Below are 13,710 nucleotides of genomic sequence, written 5' to 3' on the forward strand. Positions count from 1 at the left end.
TGGGCTCATTTTCCACTGTCCCAGGCCTATCATTCTGTTATCATTCCCTATTGGAGGGCACACCAGCTTCTCCAAGAACTTTTGTTGCACCTCTGATTGGCCTAAAATCAACTTGTCAGGACAACAAGGACTGTCTCTCCTGCTGCTGGGTCTGTTGAAATTCCTGTAGAGTTTTCTGTTACATCTTTTGCTGTTCATCTACCCCATGCACTAGTTCTTCCAGGGTGCCCGCTCCACTGTGCCTTCTGGGTGACTTTTCTTTATGGCCTTTCTCCTACACCAGAAGGGGAATATCCCAGACAAGCTTCACCACACCCTACACCACGCTTTGCAAGCAGTGCTCACACCTATGTAGGTTCACCATAGTGTGCTTTATTTACAAAGTCTTGTGCAGTTTTGTGTCCCCACAGCCTAAGTCTTTCCCCAAGCTTCATCCTATTCCCTGGGTACAGGGCAAGAGATAGCAGGGAGACCCTCACCCCTCTGAGATCCTGGATTTCTTTACCCTTCCTCTTCCTCGCACCTCCCCCCCTCCCCCTGATTTCAACCATCCCCAACTGATGAACAGAATCCCCTTATTAACTAATTAAGGACTGGGTGATTAACCAGTTATCTCCCCAATTCAGCCCTTGCAGGGAAGCTTACAGCCTTAGGCTACTCCCACTCTGTCAAAGTGCCTTACAAAAGAAGATAAATATCATTATACCCATTTTACTGATGAGCAAACAGACAGAGAGAGAGGAAAGGTCTTGCCAGGTCAATGATAGAATCAGGAACAGAACCAGGGATACTGACATACAGTACAATACCCTACTCCCCCAGACCACATTGACGCCAGCCCCAGGCACACTGATGTTTCGGTCCTTTCCTTGAGAAACAATCTGGCCCATTCATTATATTTTCTGGAGAACATTTTCTTTTCATGGAAGACATCTATTTAGCTATCTAAATACAGATTTAGATCCTAACTTTGGGCACCCAGGTTTGAAAATGTTGGCCTTCAAGAACACACCAAATTCACCCTGGGTGCAAGTTACTAGAATTGCATCAGGAGTGAATTTGACCCAACGGCTCTAAAGGCAACAAGACATGACATATCATAATTCCAGGTACTCCTGGCTGCAGAAATGCTCTGTGTGCTTCCTAGGGACTCCCAAAACTTAGAGCGCTTGACATCACACACAAACGCTCTTCCACTTCTTCTGTTAGCCTATACAGACCTCACTTTTACAGGGACTGACTCCCTGACACTCTCCTCTGCTCCCCTTCCCTCTAATGATTCAGTCTTTTTTGGTTTGGAGTAAATGCCTCAGTATCTTGCCGAGCTGATGACTGTTTGCAAGACGCAGTAATCCATCCAAAAAAATACATAGGGAAGTTGCCGTGGCAACCTTGTGCACCACAAACCATGAATTTTAATCTCTTAAGTCCCTGATACTTTTCAGGCCAGAGGGAGGGGAAATCATTGATTTTTAAGACAAACAGGCAATCAAAAGGGAGTACACTATGAGCCACAGACTCTTCTGCCTAGCATAGCTATGCAAATGCCCTCTGCCCTCCCCCCCAAAAAAGCCTCAAATAAACAGACTCATTTTCTGGCAGGGGTTTTGGAACCCCACGCTCTTGCTACCCGCTTTAATACAGAACAGTGCTATGGAACAGGTTGGTCACATTTTGTTTTCAACAGTTTCCACCAGGAGGAGGTAAAAACAAACAGCATTTATGATGGAAAGCTGTGTAGACCCAAAAACATGTTCACGCAAACACAGGGCTGTGGTCGTGTCCCTCCCAAATCCCCAAAAAGAACAAGAGGGACATCTCCAAAGTTTCTCTAACTCCAGTCTATTTGCACTACCATAATCAGAACAAACAGTACCAAACCATCTCCCAAGTTTAACTGACCCACCATCAGCACTCCACAATGAAACCTTCACCTCAATAACAATTAACTGATGATTCAGCCCAATTGTTGAGCAGTAGTGTCCTGCATGCAATACATAGCACATGCCTTGGAGCCAAGGAATTGCTAGCTGGAGCCATAAGCAGATTTCATACCCCTTGGAGAACTATCAGACAAAAAGCCAAAAAAACAGACCACACACATTGCTGTATTTAGAAAGATCTTTGGCTCTTTACCTTGTTCGGGTGCTCTGAATATCATCACACATATCTCACTGTAGTAAGATGCCAACTTCCTATTCATAGCATGGGATATACTGAGCAATTTCAATTCCCTTCTCCAGATTAAGGAGGAAAGGAGGTGCGCTTTCCACACTAACCAAGGGATCTATTCGCCCCTTGATATGCATGTATACCTTCCTATTACTGTTGCTGGGAATTATACACATGCTTCAGGAAAGGAATATACCCCAAACAAGTCCTTGGTCTTTCTATAGATTGTGCCAGGATTCCCAGTTGCACACAGACATTTTGGCTGGGATCTTCAAACCCAGGCCTGCACAGAAACTAATAAATTCACTGCATATGAAAACCAACTGAGTTCCTGCAATCAGCACCATTCCAGTGCATACCAAGCGAATTAGCAATGATGGGACACTTAAAGTGAAGTGGATTGATATGTATTTGTAATTATGATCTGAAGAGCTGCAGAGATTGCCAAGAATGATGGAGACAGAGCTTTGGCAAAGCTTTAGTTAGTTAATTGGAGGACTAATAGTCTTCATAATTTTTAATACCAAATAAACACAACTCTCAGTACATAAACTATTTATAAAAAGTGAAGCACATGCTCTCGCCAGGGCCGGCTCCAGGGTTTTTGCCGCCCCAAGCACGAAAAAAAAAAAAAAAGCCGCAATTGCGATCTGCAGCTCTACTGCCACCACTTCAGTCTTCGGCGGCAATTCGGCGGCTGGTCCTTCACTCCGAGAGGGAGTAAGGGACCCGCCGCCGAATTGCCGCCGAAGACCCGGACCTGCCACCCCTCATCGTTGGCTGCCCCAAGCAGCTGATTGCTGGGCTGGTGCCTGGAGCCGACCCTGGCTTCGCTCTACTCTAGATGGTGTCTATACTGGTGTGAAAGCAAAACAGAGAAACCAAGACTGAAATGCAAAGGCTAGCCACCATCCCAAATCTTTGTAATAAAACAACTATGGATTAAAAAACCCTTCATGTTCAAATGGATGAGTTTGATCATTCTGAACACAGGCAGAATGAATTCATTACAAAAATAACATTGTCAGAATTTTTTGGGATTTACCTTTTCTGAAGTTCTAAATAACTGTTATTATTAATAGTAGTACTGGATTAGTAAGATTTATCCCTCCAGAGGTGTTCTGGGAGCCCCACAAAACACAGACAAGCTCCCTCCCCTGAGGGGCTAATAATTTAGAATTAAGATATGACATAAGAAATGAAGAATGATTCAGGTGAATGAGGTGGCACTGACTTTGAATTTGATTGGTAGGAGACGAACCAGCAAATATACCATAAAATCCATTCTGTGCGCAAGCACAGAAGATTCAGTGCCACTGTAAATGGCCCCTGTAACTTACTCCATGACAAGCCAAGGAGACAGTGGTCTTAAAAACAACTGGAATTGATTACAGCCACCTGGCCTGAATTAAGCAAGGGTACAACCCCTCTTCACGACAAGATTTACTACAGGTATTTCTAACTCTAGTCCAGAAAGAAAGTAAAAATAGATATATAGATAACCATGACTGAAGCCCACCGCCCAGGTTCAGAAGTTTTCCAGGAAAATAAACTGGAGTTGATATATTTAGGCCCTTCAACTTGGTATGTTAAGATATATGAGTTAATGAATGTTCCCTTCTCCACCTTCCCTTAAAAGAGATATGTAATGCAACCACTGGTGTAATGTACAATGAAGGTTCCCAGACAACCCGCAAAGAAGTCTTTTGTACACAATAAGAGAATAGATTGAGTACAACTGGAATAAAGACTTCAAGATTTGGCCTCTAAGTGCTTTGGCATCCCTTAGGATAACAAGCACTACAGAGATACAACAGAACAGTGCTGGTCATTTTGCTGCTTTCCAGGCATGTAGGGTTCTTTGGCGTTTTGTTTTTTTTAACCTGACCATGACCTTATTTTGAACGTGCCTCGTTTACCTTTTTGGGGGGTGGGGTTTCCTTAATTTATGGCACTTGCAACAGGAAAATGAACATGGCGCTTAGCATGGTAGGTACTTTTAATGCACAAATATTACAGTAGAGGTTATTCTGGAATGTGTCCTGGTTTACCCTCCTATTTTCACAGACACCTAATGATTGTCCTAATAGCATCTCTCTCTGAAGTCGTAATAAGCTTACAAATGAACCCATTCAGCACATATTAAAAAGCAAGAGATGCTCCTTTGATTATAGTCTTTGTGGAAATCTCTGATCATTTGTTTTGGTGCTGCACAACAACAATTAGGATGTGCTGCTGGGAGCCTATTCAGCAGACAGGAGCTGTGGGTTTTGGAGACACCTTAGAGTGCCATGGCAACAAATTCACCTCCACTTCTCGGAGCATAAATCATGGGGATTCTTGCTGCCATCAAGGCCAGCCGAGCACACTCCACCACTTCCAGGAATTAAGAAATAAAAGGGGGCTAATTAAGCTGCTCCTACAAAAGCCTTAACCATGTTTATGAAGTGACACGACAAGCTGCGCATGGCAGCTCCCATAAATCAGACTGCTAACGTTGAAGTGAACATAGGGCTTCCTTTGTTGTGCTGCTATAATGCTGCATCCTCAGGGTTCAAAGCACCATCTGCTTCATTTAGTCTTTACAGTGTGTCTTGAGTTTCTGCAGTAAAGTGACACCACTTAAGAGAGCGGTGCATCAACCCTAATGCTCAGACATAGCAGGCATCTATTTCACATCTCTGGGAAAGTTTGCTCAGCGGTAAGAGGACTGCTGCTGCATTCTAGTGTGTGCAGAAGTATCTGTATTCACTTTTTTGAATGAGGATAGTGGGTTGGGTTCTACTGGGCAGTGGCAGCTTACTCCCTTTGCTACCTCTAAAATGTAACTGGAATATCCTTGTATAGCCCAACGTGCAGAGAAAGAACTGTCTCTCCTCTTGGAAATATCCTTACTCCTTAAGCATATAAGGTTTGATCCAAATCCCACAGATTTTGCTGGGCATGGGATCAGCCTCAAAGGACTTGACTTCACTAGAAAAAAAGATGTGCTCTCAACTCAAATTAGCCAACATGAGGAAAAATCCTAATGAAAACAAGATGCTGCCTTGATGTCACTAGGATTTTACCTCACGTTAACTAATTCGTGTGCAGAGCACATTTTCCTAGTGAAGACAAGGCCACAGAGAAGAACTGTATCATCTTCCAGAAACATCCTTATACCTGAAGCATAGAGTTCCTAAGCAGGATTCAAGAGGGCAGACACTGAGTGAAATTCAGTCCTATGAACTGGGTCAGCACAAGGCCTAAGTGCTGCTCAAGTGAGGACTAGGTCTTCCCGTGGACTTCTGCAAAGGAGTGAATTTCACCCATAGTGAAGTATCATCTCCTCTCAGACAGCTAATGGTCTACACAGACCACTTACACTTTGGCTTTAAAACAAATGAAAAACCTCAGTACTGAACAGAAAGATGAACACCATTTCTTCCCAAGGAGACTTGCTGGGGTTAAAGCACAATATAGCCTTTCAATCAGAGGCTTGTGAAACATTTCTCAGCATGGTGGTTTATATACTGCAGAAGTCAAGGGAGACTTTGTTTTAAATATTGGGAGCTCCTCAGAGCAAGGACAGTGTCTTCTTTTGTGTTTGGAAACTGCTTAAGAGTGAGCACTTTTTTTTGGCTCTACTTTAATTTAATTAATACATAACAACAGTGGAAGCCTCCTCACTAGAAACACCTAAAACCAGGCTGGGAATAGCATGGGGCAAAGCCTGAATCAACATCAGTAATAAAAAACACATAAGGACAGGCATGGGCCAACAGAACTGTATGGAGTTTCTTTTTAAAAATACTAACCAGTGAGTGAGAGAAATGTGTGTGAGAGAGGAGAATGCCCTGGATACAGATGACATTTAATTTGCACATTCTTAATTATTGTGTCATCTGCTATGGGAAGAGGACTGGAAGCAGGGAATGTAAAGTATGTCTAATTGACATCAGCATGACATTAATTGCCCCAATATAATTAATAACGGTCAGGGCCGCCCGGGGGGAGGGGGGGGGCAAGTGGAGCAATTTGCCCCAGGCCCCGCAGGGGACCCCCCGAGAATATAGTATTCTATAGTATTGCAACTTTTTTTATGGAAGGGGCTCCCGAAATTGCTTTGCCCCAGGCCCCCTGAATCCTCTGGGTGGCCCTGATAATGGTTAGGGCAAGATCTGAAACATTAGTCAAGAGGCAGCAAACATGTCCATAAAGCAGAAGAAGAAACACATTGTCACTGAATGAAAGGGGGGATGCCTTCCCCATTAGACCCAACACAAGGAAGGACATAAGTCAACTACTAACTGCCAGCAATTAGGAAGAAATGCATCCCATTGGCATGTGAATGCATAAATGTCCATTATAGAGTTTTTTGCACCTTTTGTGAAGCACCTGGCACTGGCCACGGTCAGAAAGAGAATCTGGATCAGTGATCCAGTCTGACATTTCTTGTGTTGCTGAATCATCTACCAGGACCTGCATCAGTTTCAGATCTGGAAACATTGTTATGGAGAACAGCAATGTTTATGTAGTTACACATTTTAAAAACAGGACATTCCACAGGACCCATAGGAGATATGACTGAAAAGTTTCTCTAGGATCATATAGCCCAACCTCTGCACCAGTCAGGAATTGATCTGTGAAAAAATGCAAGCTTTAAATAGTTAATCTTTACCACGAGGAGAGCTTTAATCTCAGTTCAGTTGTGTCTCTTTTCTCACGCAACATGCAATTAGAAAGCAACTCTGCCGCCTGCTAAAACATTGTTTTTAATTTTTGTAAGTATCAAAACCAGATTTGGAGGGCAATTGGTCTAGGTTTAGGCTGAAGCATGTGGAGAGCAGCAGGATGTTCTGATATGTTCTGAGAGCAGAAAGAAAGCCCTTTCTGAGAACTCTCCCAATCAGATTGCACAGTTGTTATGATGTCTCTTCCTAGGACAAGAGAAGTTGGCTCAGGCAATGGAACATTCAACTATTCCATCACTACTGCTGGAAGTGGGATGAGGGGAGGGTTAAATTTAAAACATTAAAAGGGAAACTAAAATGCTTTACAAACATAAAACTTACTCCTAGATCAAGTCTCTGTAGCATCTTGCTGTACAAATGCATTTTAAGAAAAAATATTTGACAGTTTTTGTTTACTTAAAATTTGAGGTCACCACTTTGCATTTTCCTTGGTACAGTGGATTGCACTGAATCTACCTTGAATGGCAATGGTCTGAAGCAGCTGCAAAGTCAAGTGGCTGGAGCACAGGCTTGGGAGTCAGGAATTCTGGGTTCTATTCATAGTTCTGACAGTGACTCACTGTGTGACCATGGACAAATCACTTTAAGTTGGTTTTGTCTCAGTTTCCCAATCTATAAAATGGGGGTTAGTAATAACTTACTCCAAGGGAGTTTGAGAGGCTTAATTCAATAATATTTGTTAAATGCTTTGAGATTTCTAGTGGAAAGTCCTAGCAAAGGGCAATAAAGCTTCCAGGAGCATAGGATTCAAAATGTGGATAAAAAAAAACTTTTCAAATGACCTTCACTATAGTTTAGAATGTCACTATACAAGTTCATTCCTTCATACAAACTGAATGACAAATGGCTTTAAGTTGCAAGTGATAGATAAGAAAAAAAATGGAAGCCTTCTACATAAGCTCTGCTCACAATCCCTAAACAACTCGGTTTCTGCTAAAGTGATCAGCATTGAAATAATATTAACATTTAGAGTTTGATTCTGAAAGCTCTCTGCTTGCAGAACTCGTACTGAAGTCAACAGGAGTTCCTTGTACAGAAGGCTTGTGGAATCACACCATTATATCATCATCAGGTTCCAGAATTAACAATGTATTGCTATTAATGGTGACACAGTGAATCACCTGTTCTCTGTATATGGAGGGCATGATGGAGCTGAGGTTCCTCATCACGTAGAATCTTCAGATGACTTTGAGGGCAGATGCTTAGTTGGTAGTGGTGAGCTCCTGTGGCCTGGGAAAGCAGTCAAACATCTTGCCAAACTTTCTGAGGATCCTCTTCACAATCCGTTTATATTGCATGGTCAATGGTCATGCAGTTCAAAGGGAAACCCAGAGTTTGTTATGTTATGTAGGTCTGCAGGGATAGAGGAAACCACAGGAGTGGGGCCATAGGGTTGGAGAGAACCTGTGGGGTCTCATTGGATTCTGGTGGTAAGGGAAATGAAGAAAAGTAGGACTACCGACCTGTGCAGTAAAAGAGCTGCTGCCATGCTGAGGGTTGGGAAGTGTGAGAGGAGGAAAGGGGATCCTCATCCAAATCTTAAAGAAGGATCTGGGTTTGATTTTCAACCCAAGCTATTATTTGAGATTACACCTTCATCTTTGGAGCCATTGCCTTCTTCCAAGCTATTAAGCTGAATCCATCCAAATCATTTAGCTTGTGCCCAGGGAAAGGTCCAGTGTAGGGTCTCCACGGGTGACAGGCAAAAGCAACTTAGCAGTGAAATGTTAACGGTCTGAAAGCAAACAATGTTTTCCTTTCACAACTATGGCATGCATGTCGGTTGTTGCAAGTGACCCTGGAGGGAGGGCCATGTGTATGCCAGATGTCACCGAACTGCTACCTTTCATCACGTGACTACAAGCCAGCCACAAGAGAGTGCGCTACAGGGGGCTACAAGACTGCCAGTTGTCCCTCACTGGCAGCAGATTGCATTAGGTCCTCAAAGGGGTCAGCAGAAGTGTGAGTGTCCCAAGGGCATCAAAGGTCAAAAAGTTCAGGCTCTTGGTTGCTAATAAAATCTTGAGGGGTTATTTCTGCTTTTAGAAAACACAGGGCTTACAGCTGCTCTCTCACAAGTAGCTCAGAAATGGGAACCAGCCTTTAAAACAAAATTGATTTTGTTGAGGATTTTAACTGTGCACTCGCACTCAGCTCACTTTGAATACTATACATACAGAGAGAAAAACTCCTTTCAGTTGAGAGGCAGTTCAATATTCACTCCCATCCCATGGGTGAGAGGGCCTCACTAACTTTCTGGTGACACGCATAAACTGCTACTCTGGATATCAGATGCACTAATTATTAATTAGCCATAAAAATATTTTTGGTCTGCTTCTGCTTATCCACACCATTCTTATCCTACACTAGGAATCCATTTTAATCTGCACTACTGAAAACAGCAAAACCAAGTGCTTTAGTGATGGATGTGCTGTGGTTAGACAACAGAATAAATACTGGAGAAATGCAGATAGACACTGTACTGTTGAGGGACATACAATGGAAGCTGTAGTTTAATGAGCCACACACCTACTAATTTCTATCCACTCTGTTTCCAATGTGCCCATCGCATGTTTGGTATCTGCTCACAAAGAGCGGGATGGCCCTGGGCCACATTGCAGAACTCTGTGAGGCACACCTGGTTTGCAGGCTGTGCTTTGTCCACTATGACATTAGTGTTTCTACTCACTACGGCTGAATATGTGTAGATGACAGAGTTAGTTTTCCCTCTTTCAGCCTGATGAGCCCCGAGAGGGCTGAAGAATTAAGAGATGTGGTGTTTCTAAGGAGAACTGCACAGCTGGTGAAAACAGTGCAGGCTCTCCTTGCCCTGACTGAGCCATCATGATTCCCAGACGTGAGCTTTCCTGCATCTCTCCCCCTCATCAACTCTCAGTTGACAAGCTAGGTTTTCTCCCTCACTGATACTTAATTTCCCTCTTTTGCAATGCGATGTCATTACATCATTAGCCGTATCACATATCATGCACATGTTACACAATAAACTGTCTACTGCCTTATACTATTTAACTCTGTAAAGCCTTTTGGGACTCCTACAAAGACACCTTTATATTGTATTCTAGGAACAACTGCTTTTGCTCAAAGATACCCAAAAGAATGAGGAGCTGAGTGTCTCCTGCTGATTGCTTTAGCTCTGCTCAAATCCAACTGAGCAAGTGGAAGAATAATGGCAGATACCCAAGTGAGGCTTAAATTCTAGCTCTTTCATTTTGATACAACTTTAAATACCCTGCCTGAAAATACCAGCTACCATCATGAAAAACTGGGTATTTACAGGTTGTTTTTCTGATCCTGTGACAGAAAGGGACTCATGTGATACGTAACCTTATCCATAGATTTAAGCCTAAAACATCATTAGCCCAGGCAAACAATCCTGGCTTCTGAATCAAAATTTCTCTGCCACTTCTCACTAACTGCAAAGTATTTCAAAGCAGCATCCTTCTGGCACAGCAACCAAGTCATCGACAACCAAATAACTACAGAATTTACATGCGTCTGTTGGAGAATTGAGTTCTGTGGAATACTGTAATGCTGCTTAGCCCCACACCAAAGGCCCAGAATAAATTGCTTTCCCACCACTTATGTCCCTATTGTTGGTTCAATGATTCTGAAACTGGTCCCATCTTCAAATTACAAACAGGGTGGTGTTATTTTGCCACCAAAGTGGTTCAAACTCCTGGGAAAAAAGGAACCTGACAATTTTCTCCACTCCAGGATAGAGATTATTTTGTTTTATTTATGGTCTTGTTCAACAGTTTAGCAGGAAAGAAATGGCAGCAGCAGTGAGTATTATATCAGCAATTACCCTACCAACAGAACCCATTGTAACTAAGCTCTCCACTGCAAGCCTTTGGTTGAATGCTTAAATGTCTGTCTCAAATGTTTTATATATCTATACGTATTTTAATTTGGAGAGGATTTAGATTATAAATATCCTACCAAGGTTAAAGACAACAAAGTGGGATTTTAAGTTTATGAAGCCAGCTTCAAGTTACCACCCATGGTATATTATTACCTTTGCACTGTTTAGAGACTAATATTGAATCACCCATTTTAAAATATTTTACAGCCTCACTGTAGTGGCTTATAAAAACAAGGGGATTTGCCTGGGGCCAAGGGTGCTTAACCTCAGTGGCTCTGACAACATCTACCCTCAGATTGTATTTCACTTTCCCAACCACACAACAAGAGCCAGGCCTTGTTAGAAATCATCAGTCCTGTTCCAAGAGATGTTGCATTTTCCTAGTTTCAATTAAAAATGAAAAACACAATAGCTGTGTTCCCTTCATTGAACTGACCTCTGTCCTATTGTATCTTAGGCCTGGGTCTACAATATACTTAAAAGTTTTACCAGTATAATTTTTCAGTTCAGGGGATAATATTTTCCCCTGAAATAGTTATATTGGTAAAAGCCCTAGTGGACGTAGTTGTATCAGTATAAAGGTGACAGACCATTATAGCTTATTCCACTTCCCAAGCTAGAATAAGCTATCATCAGTATAACTGTGTCCACACTTGGATTTTTTGCCACTCTTACTATACTGGTGTAGTTAAAACAGCAGAACTATCTATTATACAAGAAACTATGCTAACAAAGCTGCGCTTTTACTGGTGTCGCTTGTTTCGCTCATGGAGGGTGGCTTTACTATACTAATACAGCGCTCAACTTTGCTGGTATAGCTGTGTTCACACTAGGAACACTTTGCCAGCATAGAATATTAAGTGCTTCTAGTGTAGACATGGCCTTAGTGTATTACTTCAACCTTCAGCAAGCTAGCAGAAGAGACTCAGGCCTTGTCTACATGAGAAAGGATTTGCCAGCTTAGCTATACTGGCAGATCTTCCTACTGGAAGTGCAGCAAGAGTACTTTTGCCAGAAGAGCTTATACAGTCCCCCAAACAAAGCTACAATGGCAAAAACACTTTTTGACTGTATAACTGTACCTACACTAGGTATTTAGCTAATATAAAAATGTTACCAAAAATCACTCCCCTAAGCAACATTGCTATACTGGCCAAAGTCACCAGCATAGAGCAGGCCTTAAGTAAACACTGCTTTAATTTAAATTAATAAAGTACAAAGGTCTAAAGAGTCAATGAACAACATTTAAAAAACACAATATGTACTTTTAATGACCCAACAGAAAAAATAAAAAAAAGTCACAGAATAAATCAAACCTCCCCTCAAGCAAATGCTGAGTCATGGGATGGGCCTCACATTGTGCTCTAATGGTCAACAAACTCTAGCTGTGTCAGATCAGGTGGGGAAGAAAATTCCAGAGTTGCGAACTCTCCACCAAGAATGTTCTGCCTCCAACTACACACTTTTAAATCTAGGGACTATTGGTACAAGCACCTCAGCTGATCGCAACTGTTAAGGTAGTTTGTGGGCACAGGCAGTTTATCTGAAAGCCAGGATCCAAGCCAAGCACCGATCAGTGTTTATACCTCGAATTGCATCTAAGAGAAAAAGGAAGCCATTGCAGGTGAAAAACAGGTATAAAATGCTTCTTGTGGCTACAACTCCCAAGCATCCAGGGAGCATCCACGCATCACCAGTTGCATACACTATAGTTTCTAAGTAGTCTTGGAGGAGGCATGGCATTAATTTAACCAGAAAGGCATGAATGCATCACAATGGAAAGAGAAAAAACCCTCATGTCTAATCAGACACCAAAGAAAGTCACTTTTGGTCAGTCATGTCACCCTAGAATCCAGAAGTTGGTCAATGACAATGCGTAATGCTCACCTTGATTATAGTCTCCAAACGCAGGGAAATAGTGGGAACAAGAGCAAGCATGCTGAGCTATATGTGGGGAGCCTGACCTCAGCAATGATAGGCCCTTGGCTGTCAAGGCTAATTTTGAGCCAAATCAGCTCAGAAGAGATACTGTCCACAGGGACCCTGAATGGCTGCATACAAGTGAAATACACACAGAGTTTGGGATGTAGTCATTAGCTCTCCTTTGTCAGAAGGATAATAATAATACAAGGATATTTATATATCTAAAGCCTTGATTTTACAATGACAATAGTCCTAGAAATACTAAAGATAGTCAGACAAATAAATACAGATTTAGGGAAGGTGTTTTGATTCAGAGTTTCAAAAATACCACTATGATGGCAGCCCTATGCATAGGCAGACAGACAGATGTCTTGGACATTATGCAAACTCCCCTCGCTCACAGACACTGAGCTCCTTGTTTATCATAATGATGTCAACCTTCAGAACAAAATGGAAGCTCTCCCTGTTCCTGTATGTGACTCTATTAGTATTGATAACAGGTCAGCCAAGGGCACACTACTACTACTGTTCACACAACAGCGGATCAGTCTTCTGCTGTTATTTACAGATTTAATGGTTTAATAAGGTCTGATTCAGGAATACAGTAAAGTCTATCAGTCGAGGAGGGTGGAATAATGACATTAGTAAGGGTAACTGAAGTCATTGCTGTAATCTTGTTTGCTCTTTGGATTGTTAATTCCAAATATTATGTGACTGAAAAAAACGGAGGGCAAAAAGTGGTATGTGAGTGTGCGTGTGAGGGAGAAACTGTCTAATTACAGGGTGCCAAACAGCGATGAGGGAAGCTGCTGGATATTTAACCTTGGAAATGGAGACTACTTTGTTTCTTGTGCCATTAATGTCCACACGTATCTTCCATTAACTCTAATTAGGGTTAACAGGAGTTACACACAAGTATCTCTATAATTAATGTTAATGGCAGTTGTATGTGGGCACTGATGAAAGACTAGATGCAAAGTTTGCTTCTCCAAGGTTAAA

General features: G+C 42.2%; 1 protein-coding gene across 11 annotated transcripts in view; it reads right to left on the reverse strand.

The window, feature by feature from the left end:
- Positions 1–13,710, reverse strand: part of TSPAN18 (tetraspanin 18) — a 223,270-nt gene that overhangs the window by 42,169 nt on the left and 167,391 nt on the right. The window lies entirely within an intron of this gene.

Source organism: Mauremys reevesii, linkage group 4 (genome assembly GCF_016161935.1).
Source record: "Mauremys reevesii isolate NIE-2019 linkage group 4, ASM1616193v1, whole genome shotgun sequence".
Classification (NCBI taxonomy): Eukaryota; Metazoa; Chordata; order Testudines; family Geoemydidae; genus Mauremys; species Mauremys reevesii.